The sequence below is a fragment of the Arachis ipaensis genome, chromosome B4 (genome assembly GCF_059453495.1).
Source record: "Arachis ipaensis isolate K30076 ecotype BB chromosome B4, ASM5945349v1, whole genome shotgun sequence".
NCBI classification, from domain to species: Eukaryota; Viridiplantae; Streptophyta; class Magnoliopsida; order Fabales; family Fabaceae; genus Arachis; species Arachis ipaensis.
In genome coordinates this window covers 49114231-49136594 of record NC_142439.1, presented here as the reverse complement: position 1 = coordinate 49136594, position 22364 = coordinate 49114231, and the positions used below count along the sequence as shown (strand labels likewise).

At 37.9% G+C, this 22364-nt stretch overlaps 1 non-coding gene across 1 annotated transcript; it reads left to right on the top strand.

Moving 5' to 3' along the window:
* Nucleotides 1-17525: 17525 nt before the first annotated feature.
* LOC148567496 (small nucleolar RNA R71) lies at nucleotides 17526-17633 on the top strand. The gene has a single exon (XR_015881515.1). It is a non-coding gene; the product is annotated as a small nucleolar RNA R71 (small nucleolar RNA).
* Nucleotides 17634-22364: the final 4731 nt, after the last annotated feature.

The window sequence follows — 22364 nt, the reverse complement described above, 5'->3', positions numbered from 1 at the left end:
CAAGGTTGAGTCAAGAGTTATAAACACTATAGTCGGTGAGGATACCAAAGAAGTATACTAAGTACTCAAGGCAAATCTTAGAGAAGGTATCTCTAAGTGGAGTGGGTTAGTATACGAGTGGTGATCATATACCGTGAGGTGTTAGAAACTAAGGACTCGGATTGTAAAAGGTTTTGCGCGAGCACCTTGAAGCTTGGCAATAGTGGAACTTCTCAATAGAGATTGAGAAAGAAAGTGGACGTAGGACAAGGATTGTGCCGAACCACTCTAAATAGCGTTTGCATCTCTCCAAACTCATCTCTTCTATATTATTGTCTTTTACCTTTGAGCAAATAAATTGTGATCGAAAAGTAGCTTCGTAAGTACTTAAGAAATAGCTTAAGTCCGATTGGTGAAAAGCTTGATCAATTTATTTGAGTTGGTGTCTATTGGAAAGTAAAAGCTCCTTATAAATGCTTAGCAATTGAGTTAAGCTCTTGGAAAAATACTAGTACAATAACACTTTTGTATATTGTCTTTAACTTTCGCAAAAAGATTCATTGTTGTTGCAATACTCAATTCACCCCCCCTCTTGAGTAATTGTGCATAGGTTCTACAAGTGGCATCAGAGCTTAACCCTTTGAAAGACTTAACCGTTTAAGGGAAAAGATCATGGCAAGCACAAGCTTTAACAACAACAACACTAGTGAAGGTGACTCAACCGCTAGACCTCCTCTTTTTAGCGGAACAAATTACTCTTATTGGAAAAATAAGATGAGAATTTGGATCCGTTCTCAAGATGTGAGAATTTGGAAAGTGATTGAGAATGGAAATCACATTCCAACAAAGACAACAAGCGCTAAAGAAGGAGAAGTCTCCGTCTCAAAGCAAGTACCGAAAGGAGAAGATGAATATAGTGACGATGATTGGAAGAAAGTGGCAATGAATGATAAAGCCATCAACTTCATTCATTGTGCACTTAACGAGCATGATTATATGAAGATCTCTACATGTGAAACCGCTAAAGAGATTTGGGATAAACTCCAAATCACTTACGAAGGAATCGACCACGTTAAAGAATCAAAGGTATTTATGTTGGTTCATGAATGGGAAAATTTTAAAATGAAAGATGAAGAGAGCATTGAAGAAGCTCTTGAAAGACTCTCCAAGATCTTCAACAACCTAAGCATGCTTGGCACAAAATACAATGATAAACAAATTGTGACCAAGGTGCTTACAAGCCTTACACCAAAATGGAACTCCAAAGTGAACGCCATTGTGGAAGGAAGGCTCTATGATCAACTTACATTTGATCAACTACGAGGTAATCTTCTCACCTATGAAATGACTATGCTAAATAGACAAAAAGGTGAAGAAAGCAAGAAGAAAAGTCTCGCCCTTAAAACAACATCACTACAAGAAGAGAGTGATGATAATGAAGAAGAAGGAGATGAAGAATTTGCACTCTTATTAAAAAGATTCAATAAGTTTGCAATGAAGAAAAACTTCAAGAGCAAAACAAAGGTACCAAAATGCTATGAGTGTGGAGAAGTTGGACACATTAAACCCAATTGTCCAAAACTTCAAAAGGAGGACAAAAACAAGAAATTTAAGAAGAAGGAGAAAGCATACATATCATGGGAGAACGAGGATGAATCCGACTCCGATGACGACGAGGTTGCAAATCTTTGCTTAATGGCAAGCGAAGAAAAGGTTAGTGATGACAACTCCACTTCTTTTAATTTACAAGATGAATATGATGCGTTACTTGAGGTGTACACAAAACTTACCCAAGATTATTCTCTCCTAAAGAAAAAGAATATGGATCTTTTAAAACAAAATGAGATGTTGAAAAACGAGAATATCAATCTTGGAAAAGATAAGTGTAGCACAAGTAGTGATCCATACAAATCTTGTAAAATGCATGAAAATGAAATTACAAATCTTAAGAACACTTTAGCTAAGTTCAATGAATCTTCAAAGAACTTAGATAAAATGTTGAAAAACCAAAAGCATGTTCATAATAAGGAAGGTTTAGGTTTTGAAAAAGGAAAATTTAAAAATACTAAAACTCCTATTAGGCAACCGCAAGCCCAAAAGGCAAGCATGCCTAAAAGGAATGAAGCCTTTAAACATCCTCCTCAACATGCTTCATTTAGAAATTATAATCACAATGCATATAGATCAAAAGATGTTGCATTTAGGAAACAACCTAGGCAACCATTTAGAAACATGCATAGGATGCATAATCCAAATGTCATATGTCATTATTGTAATAAAGTAGGTCATATAGCACCCGTATGCTTTACTAGAATTAAACATATAAACTTTCGTAGTCAAGATATGAGATGGGCACCTTATGGGCATTATGCTCATACTAACCATCAAGGACCCAAATTCACTTGGGTACCTAAATCCCAATTTTAATTGTTTTGTAGGTACGTGTTGGAGCTAAGGATACAAATTGGTATGTTGATAGTGGATGCTCCAAACACATGACCGGCGATGAATCAAAGTTCACCGCAATAAAGCCTACAAACGGAGGAAACGTGATCTATGGAGACAACAACACCGGCAAAGTAATCGGCATTGGAAAAGTTGGTAAAAATTCTTCTACCTCCATAGATAATGTTATACTTGTCAAAGGTCTCAAACATAATCTCATTAGTGTTAGCCAACTTTGTGACAAAGGAAACTTAGTCACCTTTGATTCAAAATGTTGTTTGATAAAAAGGCAAGACACTAATGAAATTGTGCTAATTGGACACCGTGTTGACAATGTATACATGATTAATCTAGATGAAGTTTCCTCAAATGATGTGAAATGCCTTGTTAGTAAAAATGATGAAACTTGGTTATGGCATCGTAGAGTAGCTCATGCTAACATGGACCATCTTAGCAAGTTGGTCTCTAAAGAGTTAGTAATTGGCTTACCAAAGCTACGTTTTGAAAAAGACGTCCTTTGCGACGCATGTCAAAAGGGAAAACAAGTAAAGGCCTCTTTTAAATCCAAAAACATTGTTTCAACAACAAGGCCATTACAACTTTTGCACATGGATTTATTTGGTCCTTCCAGGACTATGAGCTTTGGTGGCAATTACTATGCTTTAGTTATTGTTGATGATTACTCTCGATTTACATGGACCTTGTTCCTAGCAAACAAGAGTGATGCATTTCGAGCATTCAAAAGATTAGCCAAAGTTATTCAAAATGAAAAGAATTTGCATATATCATCTATTAGAAGTGATCATGGTGGAGAATTTGAAAACAATCTTTTTGAAACTTTTTGTAAAGAAAATGGCATTGAGCATAATTTTTCCTCTCCTAGAACACCACAACAAAATGGTGTGGTTGAAAGGAAAAATCGTCATTTAGAAGAAATGGCGAGAACTATGCTCAATGAGGCTAATATTCCTAAGTACTTTTGGGCGGATGCGGTTAGTACCGCGTGTTATGATATGAATAGGATTATCATTCGACCTATTCTTAAGAAAACACCGTACGAATTGTACAAAGGAAGAAAGCCAAATATTTCCCACCTTCACGTCTTTGGCTGTAAATGCTTTATTCTAAATAATGGAAAAGATAAATTAGGCAAATTTGATGCTAAGGCTGATGAAGGAATCTTCTTAGGCTACTCTTTAACTAGCAAAGCTTTTAGAGTATATAATAAACGCATCATGACTATGGAAGAAAGTATTCATGTCGCTTTTGATGAAACTAACCGTTGTTGTGCCAGAAAAGATTTTGATGAAAATGTAGAAAACTTTGATTCACTAAATTTGAATGGTGAAGACAAAGAAAAAGATTTAAATGAAGCCTCTACAAGCTCAACAAAGGATAGTGTTCAAGTTGAAGAAATTGAACCATCACAAGCACAAATAAATTCACTTCCAAAGGACTGGCGTACTTCAAAGGATCATCCTCTAGACAACGTCATTGGTGATGTTTCGAAAGGGGTAACAACTCGATCCACTTTTAGAAATTTATTTGCATATAGTGCTTTTGTTTCTCAAATTGAACCATCTACCATTGAGTCCGCAATTGATGATGAACATTGGGCTATGGCAATGCAAGAGGAGCTTAACCAATTCAAACGAAATGATGTTTGGGAATTGGTGCCTAAACCAAGTAATCAAACAATTGTAGGAACAAAATGGGTTTTTAGAAATAAACTCGATGAAAATGGTACAATTGTTAGAAACAAAGCTAGATTGGTAGCTAAAGGTTATAATCAAGAGGAAGGCATTGATTATGACGAAACTTATGCTCCCGTAGCTAGATTAGAAGCTATTAGGATGTTACTTGCTTTTGCATCCTCTTATAACTTCAAACTTTATCAAATGGATGTTAAGAGTGCCTTTCTTAATGGTTTCATTCAAGAAGAAGTATATGTTGAACAACCTCCCGGTTTTGAGGATTATGAAAATCCTAATCATGTTTTTAAACTCAAGAAAGCTCTTTATGGTCTTAAACAAGCTCCAAGAGCTTGGTATGAACGTTTGAGCAAGTTTTTAATAGAAAAGGGTTTTAGAAGAGGGAAGGTTGATACAACTTTATTTATCATGATTGAAAACAAAAATATCCTTTTGGTACAAGTTTACGTCGATGACATAATATTTGGTTCAACTAACGAATCACTTTGCAAGTTTTTCTCAAACCTCATGCAAAGTGAATTTGAAATGTCCATGATGGGCGAACTCAACTTCTTCCTTGGTCTTCAAATCAAACAAGGAAAAGAAGGAACTTTCGTTAGCCAAACCAAATATTGCAAGGAATTGCTCAAATGATTTGGAATGGACAATGCTAAGGCAATGGACACACCAATGAGCACTACTTGCTACCTTGACAAAGATGAACAAGGTAAAAACATAGATGTAAAGAAGTATAGAGGCATGATAGGATCATTACTTTATCTAACGGCAAGTAGGCCAGATATCATATTTAGTGTATGCATGTGTGCGAGATACCAAGCTAATCCTAAGGAATCTCACTTAAGTGCGGTGAAAAGGATTATGAAGTATCTCATAGGAACATTAAATGTTGGATTGTGGTATCCGAAAGGATCCACTTGTGATTTGATTGGTTATTCCGATTCCGATTTTGCCGGTTGCAAATTGGATAGGAAAAGCACTAGCGGCACTTGTCACTTGCTAGGAAACTCTCTTGTTTCATGGCATAGTAAGAAACAAGTAAGTGTAGCCTTATCTACCGCCGAAGCCGAGTACGTAGCCGCCGGTAGTTGTTGCGCCCAAATTTTATGGATGAAACAACAACTTGTGGACTATGGACTCATGCTTGATCACATTCCTATCAAATGTGATAATACTAGTGCAATAAACTTAACCAAGAATCCGGTTCAACATTCAAGAACCAAGCATATTGAGATTAGACATCACTTCATTAGAGACCATGTTGAAAAGGGTGATGTGGTTATTGAATTTGTCGAAACTAGTAAACAACTAGCGGACATCTTCACTAAACCTTTATGTAAAGAAAGCTTTTTTAACATCCGAAATGAACTTGGTATCTTGGATTCTAATCTAATATGATTTGTTTGAATTCATTGTATTTATATTGCTATTTTTGTATCTCTTACTAACTTAAGCATTGGAGATATCCAATTAGCCATTGTTTTGTAGGTTTATGAGTTGATGAATGAATGATTAATCTTGAGGTAGATTGAAGAATTTGAAGATTATAAACAATGGAGGATCAACAAATTGAAGTTTATAATGGTTTAAGTGAGTATATACATAATGGAACTCAAAGGATTGAAGTAGAGCATGGTAGGCAACTTGAAGCACTTAATCGTCGTGTGTCTCGTGTAGATCATCGCACGGGTCGCTTGGATCATCGTATTGATAACTTATATGAGCATTTCGGCATCCACCTACCGTATGAAGAGGATAATGATGATGATGAAGACCAAGATTGATTGTCTCCTCTTCATCAAGTCACTTTTTATTGCTTTATGTTTATTTGATTATATGAACTGTTAAACTAACTCCTAGTAAGCTAAGGATTTCTATTATGGTTTAAATACTTTGATATTTCCCTCATAATTTTGTTTAATGATTAATGCTTGTATTCTTATTTGGTGAATAACTCAAAATAGGCTTGGTACCCCTATTTTAAGTTAATGTGCATGCCTTGATATATTTCACTTCTTTAGGGGGAATTATGCATGCTTGTTATATATAAAAAGAGGAAATCAAATTCTTTTTGAAAGGGGGAATATCTCATCCTTGAGATTAATAGAGATATTGAACTTAAAAAAATTCATTGTTTTATGCATGCTTCTATGACACATTTCAAACTCCTTTCTTTTTGATAATGTCAAAAGGGGGAAGAAAAGTTTGAGGATATTTGAAGTTTTGAACTTTTGAAAAAGAAGAAGTTTGAGGATTTGAAAAGAAGAAATAAGTTTGCGAAACAATGATTTCAAAAAGACTTCCGCTAAGCAAAAACTTTGATATCTAAACCGTTTTCTTTGATAAACGCCCTTTAAGGGAACAAATGCACATATTTAGGGGGAACTCCTGCAAAATTTTTTTGTGAAGTCTTCTCCAAAGCTTTCTATAAAACAAAGTGCATTATTGTTGCTTTCAAAATCATTTATAAATGCATATCCTCAAAATTGGTTTGTCATTATCAAAAAGGGGGAAATTGTAAATCATGTTGCTTGTATGTGAAGTTTGTATTCGTAGGTTTTGATGAATGACAAACCAACAAACGACATGAAAGACAAACCAACAAACAACTTGAATGAACAAGCATGTTGAAAAATCAACCAAGATTCAACATTGAGGAATGAAGAGTTGAAAGCAACACAACAACAACAAGAAACTCAAGTCCACAACATTTGAAGACAAGTATAGTGTCTTAGGACTTAGGTAACTTCTTGTTAAGAACCAATTGCTAAATCTCTCAACACACACTCACAAAATGTTTTGATGCACATCTTGCAATTCGATGCTATCCAAATGGTTTAAAAACTTGTTTTCAAAGGTACAAAGGCATAGGAATTGACTCCAACAAGTTTGAGATCAATCCTAAGTATTTTGAAGTGATTTTAAGCCATTCTTTAAGGTTTGCATCGATGCACACTCATCTTGCATCGATGCAAAGCATGCGACGACTTGTTGCATCGATGCAAAGATGTTTGCATCGATGCAACCTAGCTGAAAATTCAAATTTCAGCTTCAAAGACACATTTGCATCGATGCAAAGTGTTATGCATCGATGCAAATGATTCAAAAACATAAAAAACGGCTAGTTTTGACAAAACGGCTCCATCCCATTAACTCCCCAACGTTTCTAAGGTTTGGGAAGCCTATAAATAGATGGATTGAAGCCTTATTTCATATACGTGAGTATTTGCAAACTATCTTGTTCATATTCTTTCATTCTACACATTTTTAAGGTGTTATAATACACAATTTGAGAGAGCAATATCAATTGGTTCAATAGTGCTAAACTTGTAATCATACACTCTTCTAGAGAGTACTCATTTCATCTCAACAATTCTTTGAGAATTGTTTTCTTGTAACACTTTGTAAATTGGAGTGTGATCTCCAAGGTTGAGTCAAGAGTTATAAACACTATAGTCGGTGAGGATACCAAAGAAGTATACTAAGTACTCAAGGCAAATCTTAGAGAAGGTATCTCTAAGTGGAGTGGGTTAGTATAGGAGTGGTGATCATATACCGTGAGGTGTTAGAAACTAAGGACTCGGATTGTAAAAGGTTTTGCGCGAGCACCTTGAAGCTTGGCAATAGTGGAACTTCTCAATAGCGATTGAGAAAGAAAGTGGACGTAGGACAAGGATTGTGCCGAACCACTCTAAATAGCGTTTGCATCTCTCCAAACTCATCTCTTCTATATTATTGTCTTTTACCTTTGAGCAAATAAATTGTGATCGAAAAGTAGCTTCGTAAGTACTTAAGAAATAGCTTAAGTCCGATTGGTGAAAAGCTTGATCAATTTATTTGAGTTGGTGTCTATTGGAAAGTAAAAGCTCCTTATAAATGCTTAGCAATTGAGTTAAGCTCTTGGAAAAATACTAGTACAATAACACTTTTGTATATTGTCTTTAACTTTCGCAAAAAGATTCATTGTTGTTGCAATACTCAATTCACCCCCCCTCTTGAGTAATTGTGCATAGGTTCTACATGCTGTACTCATATGCAGCTCTGTTCCCAACACTTTCTGAAAAGCTCCCCAGAATCTGGAAGTAAACCTCGGATCTCGATCTGAAACAATTGACGAAGGTATCCCGTGCAATTGTATGATTTCTTAAATATATACCCGTGCCAGCTTTTCTACAGTATAGTCAACTCGGATCGGAAGGAAGTGCGCCGATTTTGTCAACCTGTCCATAATCACCCAAATAGGATCATGTCCTATTGAGGTCCTTGGCAATCCCGTGACAAAATCCATAGTGATCTGCTCCCATTTCCATTGTGGAATTTCCAAGGGTTGCAGGCTTCCTGAAGGCTTCTGATCTTCCACCTTCACCTTCTGGCAGGTTAAACATTTTGAGACATAATCAGCTACCTCTTTCTTTAAGCCTGGCCACCAGAACATTTGCTTCAAATCTTGATACATCTTTGTCACTCCAGGATGCATAGAAAATCTACTTTGGTGAGCTTCTGCAAGAATCCTTTTTCGTAATTCTCCAGAGTAACGCATATAAATTCTATTCTTGTACCTCCATGGACCACTACGATCTTGTCTCACAGCTTTTGGTACTTCTGCTCCCATATGTCTCAGCATCATCATCATTTCTGAATCCTGAACACAGTCTTTGGTATATCTGGCTACTAGAATTTGGTGATGACCCCATCGCAAATAAATCTTTGAGAACATAGTTGCACCTTTCAGTTGATCCATCAGATCATCAATCCGTGGAAGTGGGTAGTTATTCTTGATAGTGACCTTATTTAGCTGTCGGTAATTGGTGCGCAGAAATTGTGATTACACTTTGATTATGTAAAATTCATCGCTCTTTCTTTCCCTGGTAATGGCGCCAAAAATATGATGCCAATACCATGGTTCACAACTTCGCACAACTAACCAGCAAGTGCACTGGGTCGTCCAAGTAATACCTTACGTGAGTAAGGGTCGAATCCCACGGAGATTGTTGGTATGAAGCAAGCTATGGTCACCTTGTAAATCTCAGTCAGGTAGGGTTAAATGTGATTGGATTAGATAATTAAAAGATAAATAATAAAGGATAGAAATACTTATGTAATTCATTGGTGAGAATTTCAGATAAGCGAATAGAGATGCTTTTCGTTCCTCTGAACCTTTGCTTTCCTGCTGCCTTCATCCAATCAATCTTACTCCTTTCCATGGCTGGCTTTATGTGATACATCACCATTTTCAATGGCAACTTTCGGTCTTCTCTCGGGAAAATGATCCAAATGCCCTGTCACGGCACGGCTAATCGTCTGGAGGCATCACCCTTGTCAATGGTTTCACCTTATCCTCTCAGTGAAAATGATCAACGCACCCTGTCACGGCACGGCTATTCATCTGTCGGTTCTCGATCATGCTGGAATAGGATTTACTATCCTTTTGCGTCTGTCACTAACGCCCAGCACTCGCGAGTTTGAAGCTTGTCACAGACATCCAATCATTGAATCCTACTCGGAATACCACAGACAAGGTTTAGACCATCCGGATTCTCTTGAATGCCGCCATCATTCTAGCTTACACCACGAAGATTCTGATTAAGAGATCTAAGAGATACTCATTCAATTCTAATGTAGAACGGAGGTGGTTGTCAGGCACGCGTTCATAGGGAATGATGATGATTGTCACGTTCATCACATTCAGGTTGAAGTGCGAATGAATATCTTAGAAGCGAAATAAGATGAATTGAATAGAAAACAGTAGTACTTTGCATTAATCTTTGAGGAATAGCAGAGCTCCACACCTTAATCTATGGAGTGTAGAAACTCTACCGTTAAAAATACATAAGTGAAAGGTCCAGGCATGGCCGAATGGCCAGCCCCTCTGATCTAAGAACCAGGTGTCCAAAGATATCTAATACAATAGTAAAAGGTCCAATTTATAATAAACTAGCTACTAGGGTTTACAGAAGTAAGTAATTGATGCATAAATCCACTTCCGGGGCCCACTTGGTGTGTGCTTGGGCTGAGCTTGAGTGTTACACGTGTAGAGGTCATTCCTGGAGTTGAACGCCAGTTTTGGTGCCAGTTTGGGCATTGATCTCCACTTTGCAACTTGTTTCTGGCGCTGGACGCCAGAATTGGGCAGAGAGCTGGCGTTGAATGCCAGTTTACGTAATCTAAACTTGAGCAAAGTATGGACTATTATCCATTGCTGGAAAGCTCTGGATGTCTACTTTCCAACGCAATTGGAAGCGCACCATTTCAAGTTCGGTAGCTCCAGAAAATCCACTTTGAGTGCAGGGAGGTTAGAATCCAACAACATCAGCAGTCCTTCTTCAACCTCTGAATCTGATTTTTGCTCAAGTCCCTCAATTTCCGCCAGAAAATACCTGAAATCATAGAAAAACACACAAACTCATAGTAAAGTCCAGAAATGTGAATTTAGCATAAAAACTAATGAAAATATCCCTAAAAGTAACTAGATCCTACTAAAAACATACTAAAAACAATGTCAAAAAGCGTATAAATTATCCGCTCATCACAACACCAAACTTAAATTGTTGCTTGTCCCCAAGCAACTGAAAATCAAATAGGATAAAAAGAAGAGAATATACTATAAATTCCAAACTATCAATGAAACAGAGCTTCAATCATATGAGCGGGACTTATAGCTTTTTGCCTCTTGAATAGTTTTGGCATCTCACTTTATCCATGGAGGTTCAGAATGATTGGCATATATAGGAACTCAGAGTTCAAATAGTGTTATTGACTCTCCTAGTTCAGTATGATGATTCTTGAACACAGCTATTTGATGAGTCTTGGCCGTGGCCCTAAGCACTTTGTTTTCCAGTATTACCACCGGATACATAAATACCACAGACACATAATTGGGTGAACCTTTTCAGATTGTGACTCAGCTTTGCTAAAGTCCCTAATTAGAGGTGTCCAGGGTTCTTAAGCACACCTTTTTTTTTGCTTTGGACCTTGACTTTAATTGCTCAGTCTCAAGTTTTCACTTGACACCTTGGTTTAGCCGCTTAGACCAGGATTTTATTCCTTTAGGCCCTCCTATCCACTGATGCTCAAAGCCTTGGGATCCTTTTTATTTACCCTTGCCTTTTGGTTTTAAGGGTTATTGGCTTTTTGCTCTTGCCTCTTGGTTTTAAGAGCTTTTGGCTTTTTCTGCTTGCTTTTTTTCTTTTTCTTTCTATATTTTTTTTTCGCCTATATATTTTTTTTTTCTGCAAGCTTTGTTCTTTGCTGCTTTTTCTTGCTTCAAGAATCATTTTTATGATTTTTCAGATTATCAAATAACATGTCTCCTAGTCATCATTCTTTCAAGAGCCAACATATTTAACATTCTTAAACAACAACTTCAAAAGACATATGCACTGTTCAAGCATACATTCAGAAAATAAGAAGCATTGTCACCACATCAATATAATTAAGCTAAGTTCAAGGATAAATTCGAAACTCATGTACTTCTTGTTCTTTTGAATTAAAACATTTTTCATTTAAGAGAGGTGATGGATTCATAGGACATTCATAACTTTAAGACATAGTTACTAACTACTAATGATCATGTAATGAAGACACAAACATAGATAAGCACATAAACATAGAAAACGAAAAACAGAGAAAGTAAGAACAAGGAATGAGTCCACCTTAGTGATGGTGGCGTTTCCTCCTCGAGGAACCAATGATGTCTTTGAGCTCTTCTATGTCTCTTCCTTGTCTTTGTTGCTCCTCCCTCATTGCTTTTTGATCTTCTCTTATTTCATGGAGCATGATGGAGTGCTCTTGATGTTCCACCCTTAATTGTCCCATGTTGGCACTTAATTCTCCTAGGGAGGTGTTGATTTGCTCCCAATAGTTTTGTGGAGGAAAATGCATTTGAGGCATCTCCGGGATCTCATGGTGATGAGCTTCTTGCGCCTCTTGAGCTTCATGAATGGGCTCTCTTGCTTGCTCCATCTTTTTCTTAGTGATGGGCTTCTCTTCCTTAATAGGAATGTCTCCTTCTATGAAAGCTCCAGCTGAGTAACATAGATGGCAGATAAGATGAGGAAAAGCTAGCCTTGCCATGGGGGATGACTTTTTGGCTATTTTGTAGAGTTCATTAGAGATGACTTCATGAACTTCTATTTCCTCTCGAATCATGATGCTATGAATCATGATGGCCCGATCCACAGTAACTTCAGATCGGTTGCTAGTGGGAATGATTGAGCATTGAATGAACTCCAACCATCCTCTAGCCACAGGCTTGAGGTCCAATCTTCTTAGTTGAACCGGCTTGCCTTTGGAGTCAATCTTCCATTGAGCTCCTTCCACACATATGTCCATAAGGACTTGGTTCAACCTTTGATTAAAGTTGACCCTTCTAGTGTAGGGGCGTTCGTCTCCTTGCATCACGGGCAAGTTAAATGCCAACCTCACATTCTCCGGACTAAAATCTAAGTATTTCTCCCGAACCATTGTAATGTAGTTCTTTGGATCCGGGTTCTTACTTTGATTATGGTTCCTGGTGATCCATGCATTGGCATAGAACTCTTGAACCATTAGGATGCCGACTTGTTGGATGGGATTTGTTAGAACTTCCCAACCTCTTCTTTGAATTTCATGTCGGATCTCTGGATACTCATTTCTTTTGAGTTTGAAAGGGACCTCGGGGATCACCTTCTTCTTGGCCACAACATCATAGAAGTGGTCTTGATGGGCTTCGGAGATGAACCTTTCCATCTCCCATGACTCGGAGGTGGAAGCTTTTGTCTTCCCCTTCCCCTTTCTAGAGGATTCTCCGGTCTTAGGTGCCATCAATGGTAATGGAAAAACAAAAAGCTTATGCTTTTACCACACCAAACTTAGATTATTGCTCGCCCTCGAGCAATAAAAGAAAGAATAGAGGAAGAAGAAGAAGAAAATATGGAGAAGAGGGGTGAAGTGTGTTTCGGCTAAGTAGAGGGGAGAGGGTTGTGTTGTGTGAAAATGAGGAAGAATGGAGGGCTATGATGGGATATTTTCACGGAGAAACGAATTTCTCCAAGACACCCAAATCTAACCGGCAAGTGCACCGGGTCGCATCAAGTAATAATAACTCACGGGAGTGAGGTCGATCCCACAGGGATTGAAGGATTGAGCAATTTTAGTTTAGTGGTTGATTTAGTCAAGCAAATCAAGATTTGGTTGAGAGATTTGTGATTTGCAGAATTTAAATTGCATAGAAAGTAAAGGGAATGGGTAATTGGCATGAAATTAAAGAGTGCTGAAATTTAAAGTGCTGAATCTTAAAGAACAAGAAATTAAATGGCAGAAACTTAGAATGCAAGAAATGTAAATTGCAGAATCTTAAAGTGCAAGAAATGTAAATGGCTTGAATTTTAAAGGGAATTGGGAGTTGGATTTGCAGGAATTAAACAAAGGAAATTAAAATTCAACAAGCAGAGGAATAGAAGAACACTTGGATTGAATCAGATCTAGAAACAGAATTGTAAATGAGCATGAAAACAGTAAACAGGGAATGGGAAATGGGAAATCCGGATCTCAGGACCCAAGAGACTAGAAAACCAAGTCTAGATCTCAATGCCTTCCTAGATCCAACAAGAACAATTGCAAAGGAAATTGTAAATTGCAAAGAAAGTAGATGAAGAACAATTAACCGAAACTGAAATTCAATTAAGCAGAAAATTAAACAAGATTCCAAGGTGAGATTGAAACAGAATTTCTTCAATTCTCCACCCAAAATCCAAGACAAGAAAAGTAAAGAGTGCTGGGCAAGAACAAGGAAGAAGAGAGATTAATTCTCCTCCCAAATTCTCTTGAATTAAAACAACAATGCTAAGAAAATGTAAAAGTGAGCTCTCAATCAAACCAGAAAAGAAAGCTCCTCTGAAAACCAAAGGAAAACCTTTTCTTTTAAAACTTAAATTCTAATATATTTATACACTTTCTTCAAATGGTCTTCAAGCCTTCAATTGGGCCTTTGCTCTTGGTGGAATCGGGTTGAGAGAGGCCTTGGTTGATTGCTCTTGGAGTTTGGAGAAGAACCGAATTGAACCGGGTTGGAATCATGAAAGCTTGAGTAAAAGTTGGAGTAAAAGTTAGGGTCTAACTTTTGCTCCAACTTTTCACATCAGCACCCTTGTTTTGCTGATACCAACGTTGGGGCAAAAGTTAGGGGTCTAACTTTTGCTCCAACGTTGGCCTCCCTTTAGTTATTCATGGTGCCAACGTTAGCCAGAAAGTTAGGGGCTAACGTTGGCGCAAACTTTTGCTAGCCCAGGGAGTCTTTCAAGCGCCAACGTTAGCCAAAAATTTAGGGGCTAACGTTGGCGCAAACTTTTGGTGCATCCAGGGAGTGTTTTTCATGCCAAAAGTTAGCCAAAAAGTTAGGGGCTAACTTTTGCTCCAACTTTTGCCCAAAAGTTAGCCAAAAAGTTAGGGGCTAACTTTTGCTCCAGCTTTTGCCCAAAAGTTAGCCAAAAAGTTAGGGGCTAACTTTTGCTCCAGCTTTTGCTTCCTGGTTCATAATTAATTCAAGACTCAAGTCATTCCTCCTAGCCATTCCTTCTTGCATCAACCTTTCTCCAAGCTTTCTTCACCTATCATTAATCAACCAAACACATCAAAGCTATGCTCAAAATCATGAGATAGTCATTCTTTCATAATATGTGACATTTATAGCATAGAACCTCATGAATTGATACATGGTTGATTAAATCAAAGGAAACATGAAAATCTACCCAATTGGCTTGCTTTTGGCTCAAGAAAGTGCATAATTCAATTGAAAACAAAAGAAAAAGGCTAGTGAAACTAGGCTAAGATGACTTGTCATCAGGCTATATATAGGGGAGGGAGGGGGGTTAAGGTTCGGCCATTTAGGGTGGGTTTGAGTGGGAAATTGGTTTTGAATTTTGAAGGTAGGTGGAGTTTATGAGGTAGGTTTATGGGGAAGAGTGGATGGATGTGAGTGGTGAAGAGGTGATGGGGAAGAGAGATTGAGGTGATTGGTGAAGGGTTTTTGGGGAAGAGTGTTTATGGGATTGTGTGAAAGAGAGTGGTGAGGGATGAGAAGAAGTGAGTGGAGGTAGGTGTGGATCCTGTGGGGTTCACAGATCCTGAGGTGATCCTGTGGGGTCCACAGATCCTGAGATGATCCTGTGGGGTCCACAGATCCTGAGATGATCCTGTGGGGTCCACAGATCTTGAGGTGTCAAGGCATTTACATCCCTGCACCAATTTAGGCATGCAAAATGCCCTTGCACACAACTCTGGGCGTTCAGCGCCAGGTTGGTGCCCATTTTGGGCGTTCAATGCCCATTTACTAGCCATTTCTGGCGTTGAACGCCAGAACCATGCTGGTTCTGGGCGTTCAGCGCCAGCTCTTCTCCAGGGTGCCATTCTGGCGTTCAGCGCTTAGATGATGCCCATTTTGGGCGTTCAGCGCCCAGACACTGCCCATTTTGGGCGTTCAGCGCCAGAACCATGCTCTGTTCTGGCGTTGAACGCCCGGCAAATGCTTCCTCCAGGGTGTGATTTTTCTTCTGCTATTTTTGATTCCGTTTTCAATTTTTTTGTTTATTTTGTGACTCCACATGATCATGGATCTACAAAGACATATAACTAAGAAAAAAAAATAGAGTTAGATAAATAGAAATTGGGTTGCCTCCCAACAAGCGCTTCTTTAATGTCAATAGCTTGATAGTGGGCTCTCATGGAGCCTCACAGATGTTCAGAGCTTTGTTGAGACTCTCCAACACCAAACTTAGAGTTTGGATATGGGAGTTCAACACCAAACTTAGAGTTTGGTTGTGGCCTCCCAACACCAAACTTAGAGTTTGACTGTGGGGGCTTTGTTTGACTCTGCTTTGAGAGAAGCTTTTTATGCTTCCTCTCCATGGATGCAGAGAGAGATCCTTGAGTTGTAAATACAAGGTTGTCCTCATTCAATTGAAGGATTAATTCTCCCCTGTCCACATCAATCACAGCTCTTGCTGTGGCTAGGAAAGGTCTTCCTAGGATGATGGATTCATCCTCTTCCTTTCCAGTATCCAGGACTATGAAATCAGCAGGGATGTAAAGGCCTTCAACCTTTACTAACACGTCCTCTACTTGTCCATAAGCCTATTTTCTTGAATTGTCTGCCATCTCTAATGAGATTTTAGCAGCTTGCACCCCATAGATTCCCAGTTTCTCTATTACAGAGAGGGGCATGAGGTTTATCCCTGAACCAAGGTCACACAGAGCCTTAAAAATCATGGTGCCTATAGTACAAGGTATTATGAACTTTTCAGGATCCTGTCTCTTCTGAGGCAATGTCAGTTGATCCAGATCACTTAGTTCATTGATGAACAAGAGAGGTTCAACTCCCCAAGTATCAATGCCAAATAATTTGGCATTCAACTTCATGATTGCACCAAGAAACTTGGCTGTTTGCTCTTCAGTAACATCCTCATTCTCTTCAGAAGAGGAATACTCATCAGAGCTCATGAATGGCATAAGGAGGTTTAATGAGATCTCTATGGTCTCTAGATGAGCCTCAGAGTTCTTTGGTTCCTCAGAGGGAAGCTCCTTATTGATCACTGGACGTCCCAGGAGGTCTTCCTCCTTGGGATTCACGTCCTCCTCTCCCTCATTGGGTTCGGCCATTTTGGTTATGTCAATGGCCTTGCACTCTCCTTTTGGATTTTCTTATGTATTGCTTGGGAGAGTGCTAGGAGGGATTTCAGTGATCCTTTTACTCAGCTGGCCCACTTGTGCTTCCAAATTTCTAATGGAAGACCTTGTTTTATTCATGAAACTTACAGTGGCCTTGGATAGATCAGAGACTAAGTTTGCTAAGCTAGATGGATTCTGCTCAGAATTCTCTGTCTGTTGCTGAGTGGATGATGGAAAAGGCTTGCTATTGCTAAACCTGTTTCTTCCACCATTATTAAAGCCTTGTTGAGGCTTTTGATCCTTTAATCAAAAATTTGGATGATTTCTCCATGATGAGTTATAGGTGTTTCCATAAGGTTCACCTAAGTAATTCACCTCTGCTATTGCAGGGTTCTCAGGATCATAAGCTTCTTCTTCATAAGAAGCCTCTTGAGTACTGTTGGATGCAGCTTGCACTCCATTCAGACTCTGAGAGATCATATTGACTTGCTGAGTTAATATTTTATTCTGAGCCAATATGGCATTCAGAGTATCAATTTCAAGAACTCCCTTCTTCATAGGCGTCCCATTATTCACAGGATTCCTTTCAGAAGTGTACATGAACTGGTTATTTGTAACCATGTCAATGAGTTCTTGAGCTTCTGCAGGCATTTTCTTTAGGTGAATGGATCCACCTGCAGAGGTATCCAATGACATCTTAGATAACTCAGACAGACCATCATAGAATATATCCAAGATGGTCCATTCTGAAAGCATGTCAGAAGGACACTTTTTGGTCAGTCCTTTGTATCTCTCCCAAGCTTCATAGAGGGATTCACCTTCTTTCTATCTGAAGGTTTGAACATCCACTCTAAGCTTGCTCAGTTATTGAGGAGGAAAGAACTTGGCTAGGAAAGCCTTGACCAGCTTATCCCAAGAGTTCAGGCTATCCTTAGGTTGAGAGTCCAACCATACTCGAGCTCTATCTCTTACAGCGAAAGGGAAAAGCATGAGCCTATAGACTTCAGGATCAACTCCATTAGTCTTAACAGTATCACATATCTGCAAGAATTCAGTTAAGAACTGAAAAGGATCTTCAGATGGAAGTCCATGAAACTTGCAGTTCTGTTGCATCAGAGAAACTAATTGAGGTTTCAGCTCAAAGTTGTTTGCTCCAATGGCAGGAATGGAGATGCTTCTTCCATGTAAATTGGAATTTGGTGCAGTAAAGTCACCAAGCAATTAGTTTTTGAAAAGAAATTAGTTAATTAAAAAGAAATTTTTGAAAAAAAAAGGGAGGATATTTTCGAAAATTAGAGAGAGAGAGAGTTAGTTAGGTAATTTTGAAAAAGATGAGAAGCAAACAAAAAGTTAGTTAGTTAGTTGAAACAAATTTTGAAAATCAATTTTGAAGAGATAAGAAGATAGGAAGTTAGAGAAGATATTTTGAAATCAATTTTTTTGAAAAAAATAAGATAGGAAGATATTTTTGAAAAGATATGATAGAAATTAGTTTTGAAAAAGATTTGATTTTTGAAATCACAATTAATGACTTGATTCACAAGAAATCACAATATATGATTCTAGAACTCAAAGTTTGAATCTTTCTTAACAAGTAAGTAACAAACTTGAAATTTTTTTGAATCAAACATTAATTGGTGATGTTATTTTCGAAAATTATGTGATAAAGATAAGAAAAACATTTTTGAAAAACATTTTTATAATTTTCGAAAATAACTAAGAAAAATGAGAAAGATTTGATTTTTGAAAAAGATTTTGAAAAAGATAAGATTTTTAAATTGAAAATTTGATTTGACTCATAAAAACAACTAGATTTTAAAAATTTTTGAAAAAGTCAAATCTAATTTTTGAAATTATGAGAGAAAAGAGGGAAAGATATATTTTTTTTTTATTTTTGAATTTTTATGATGAGAGAGAAAAACACTAAAAAGATGCAATGCATGAAATTTTTAGATCAAAACATGTGATGCATGCAAGAATGCTATGAATGTCAAGATGAACACTAAGAACACTATGAAGATCATGATGAACATCAAGAACATATTTTTGAATTTTTTTTTTTTTTGCAAAGAAAACATGCAAGACACCAAACTTAGAATTCTTTAATGCTTAGACATAAAGAATTCAGGAATGCATATGAAAAACAAGAAAAGACACAAAACATGCAAATGCAAAGATCAAACAAGAAGACTTACCAAGAACAACTTAAAGATCATAAAGAACACTATGAATGCATGAATTTTCGAAAAATGCAAGATGCCCATGCAATTGACACCAAACTTATAACATGACTCAAGACTCAAACAAGAAACACAAAAATATCTTTGATTTTTATGATTTTCTAAATTTTTTTGTATTTTTTTTCGAAAATTTTTGTTAAAAATAAAAATAAGGATTCCAAAATTTTTTATATGAATTCCAGGAATCTTGCATTCTTAGTCTAAAGCTTCAGTCCAGGAATTAGACATCGCTCACTAGCCAGCCAAGCTTTCAAAGAAAGCTCTAGTTCAAAACACTAGACATGGCCAATGGCCAGCCAAGCTTCAGCATGTAAATCAGGAACAGTAGCAGGTGGATTAGCAACAACTAGCTTGAACTTGATAACAAATTGCAAGCCTCAGTCCAAATAAATTTAGACATGGCTTTACAGCCAGCCAGGCTTCACATGCTTCATGAGACACTAGAATTCATTCTTAAAAATTTTGAATAAAATTTTTGAAAACATTTTTATTTTTTCGAAAATAGATGAGAAAATTTTTGAAAGATTTATTTGAAAAATTTTTTTTTTGAAAATAAAATAAAAAGAAAATTACCTAATCTGAGCAAGAAGATGAACCGTTAGTTGTCCAAACTCGAACAATCCCCGGCAACGGCGCCAAAAACTTGGTGCGCAGAAATTGTGATTACACTTTGATTATGTAAAATTCATCGCTCTTTCTTTCCCTGGTAATGGCGCCAAAAATATGATGCCAATACCATGGTTCACAACTTCGCACAACTAACCAGCAAGTGCACTGGGTCGTCCAAGTAATACCTTACGTGAGTAAGGGTCGAATCCCACGGAGATTGTTGGTATGAAGCAAGCTATGGTCACCTTGTAAATCTCAGTCAGGTAGGGTTAAATGTGATTGGATTAGATAATTAAAAGATAAATAATAAAGGATAGAAATACTTATGTAATTCATTGGTGAGAATTTCAGATAAGCGAATAGAGATGCTTTTCGTTCCTCTGAACCTTTGCTTTCCTGCTGCCTTCATCCAATCAATCTTACTCCTTTCCATGGCTGGCTTTATGTGATACATCACCATTTTCAATGGCTACTTTCGGTCTTCTCTCGGGAAAATGATCCAAATGCCCTGTCACGGCACGGCTAATCGTCTGGAGGCATCACCCTTGTCAATGGTTTCACCTTATCCTCTCAGTGAAAATGATCAACGCACCCTGTCACGGCACGGCTATTCATCTGTCGGTTCTCGATCATGCTGGAATAGGATTTACTATCCTTTTGCGTCTGTCACTAACGCCCAGCACTCGCGAGTTTGAAGCTTGTCACAGACATCCAATCATTGAATCCTACTCGGAATACCACAGACAAGGTTTAGACCATCCGGATTCTCTTGAATGCCGCCATCATTCTAGCTTACACCACGAAGATTCTGATTAAGAGATCTAAGAGATACTCATTCAATTCTAATGTAGAACGGAGGTGGTTGTCAGACACGCGTTCATAGGGAATGATGATGATTGTCACGTTCATCACATTCAGGTTGAAGTGCGAATGAATATCTTAGAAGCGAAATAAGATGATATGAATAGAAAACAGTAGTTCTTTGCATTAATCTTTGAGGAACAGTAGAGCTCCACACCTTAATCTATGGAGTGTAGAAACTCTACCGTTAAAAATACATAAGTGAAAGGTCCAGGCATGGCCGAATGGCCAGCCCCTCTGATCTAAGAACCAGGTGTCCAAAGATATCTAATACAATAGTAAAAGGTCCTATTTATAATAAACTAGCTACTAGGGTTTACAGAAGTAAGTAATTGATGCATAAATCCACTTCCGGGGCCCACTTGGTTTGTGCTTGGGCTGAGCTTGAGTGTTACACGTGTAGAGGTCATTCCTGGAGTTGAACGCCAGTTTTGGTGCCAGTTTGGGCGTTGAACTCCACTTTGCAACTTGTTTCTGGCGTTGGACGCCAGAATTGGGCAGAGAGCTGGCATTGAATGCCGGTTTACGTCGTCTAAACTTGGGTAAAGTATGAACTATTATACATTGCTGGAAAGCTCTAGATGTCTACTTTCCAACGCAATTGGAAGCGCCCCATTTCGAGTTTTGAAGCTCCAGAAAATCCACTTTGAGTGCAGGGAGGTCAGAATCCAACAGCGTCAGCAGTCCTTCTTCAACCTCTGAATCTGATTTTTGCTCAAGTCCCTCAATTTCAGCCAGAAAATACCTGAAATCACAGAAAAACACACAAACTCATAGTAAAGTCCAGAAATGTGAATTTAGCATAAAAACTAATGAAAACATCCCTAAAAGTAACTAGATCCTACTAAAAACATACTAAAAACAATGTCAAAAAGCGTATAAATTATTCGCTCATCAGTAATCTATGCAAAGTCTCATTCCACCATCCTTCTTCTTTACTAGCAATACCGGAGCTTCCCAAGGTGATGCACTGGGACGAATAAATTTCTTTCCAAGTAGCTCATCCAACTGCTTCTTCAACTCTGCAAGTTCCAGTGGTGACATCCGGTACGGTGCTATAGATATTGGTCCAGTTTCAGGTACTAGTTAAATGCTAAATTCTATCTCTCGCTGAGGGGGGAACTCAGGTATGTCGTCCGGGAAAACATCAGGAAATTTCTTCACCACTCAGATTCGTTCTAAACTTAGTTCACTGTCATTCGAGCTAACCGCTAAAAGAACGTACCCCTCACAATCACTCCCGTCTAATGTAACTCTTACAAAATTTAGATATAAAGTATGAGATAAAAATGGTTTAATATCTGATGAGCAGATATTTTATACGCTTTTTGAGGGTAATTTCATGTAGTTTTTAGCATGTTTTAGTTGGTTTTTAGTATATTTTTATTAGTTTCTAGGCAAAATTTATATTTCTAGACTTTACTATGAGCTTGTGTGTTTTTCTGTGATTTCAGGTATTTTCTGGCTGAAATTGAGGGAGCTGAGCAAAAATCTGATTCAGGCTGAAAAAGGACTGCAGATGCTGTTGGATTCTGACCTCCCTGCACTTGAAATAGATTTTCTGGAGATACAGAAGATCAAATGGCGCACTCTCAATTGCGTTGGAAAGTAGACATCCAGGGCTTTCCAGCAATATATAATAGTTCATACTTTGCTCAAGGATAAACGACGTAAACTGGCGTTCAACTCCAGTTCCATGTTGCATTCTGGTGTTAAACGCCAGAAACAGGTTACAAGTTAGAGTTAAACGCCAAAAATAGGTTACAACCTAGCATTTAACTCTGGAAACAGCCTAGGCACGTGTAAAACTCAAGTCTCAGCCCCAACACACACCAAGTGGGCCCCAGAAGTGGATTTCTGCACTATCTATCTTAGTTTA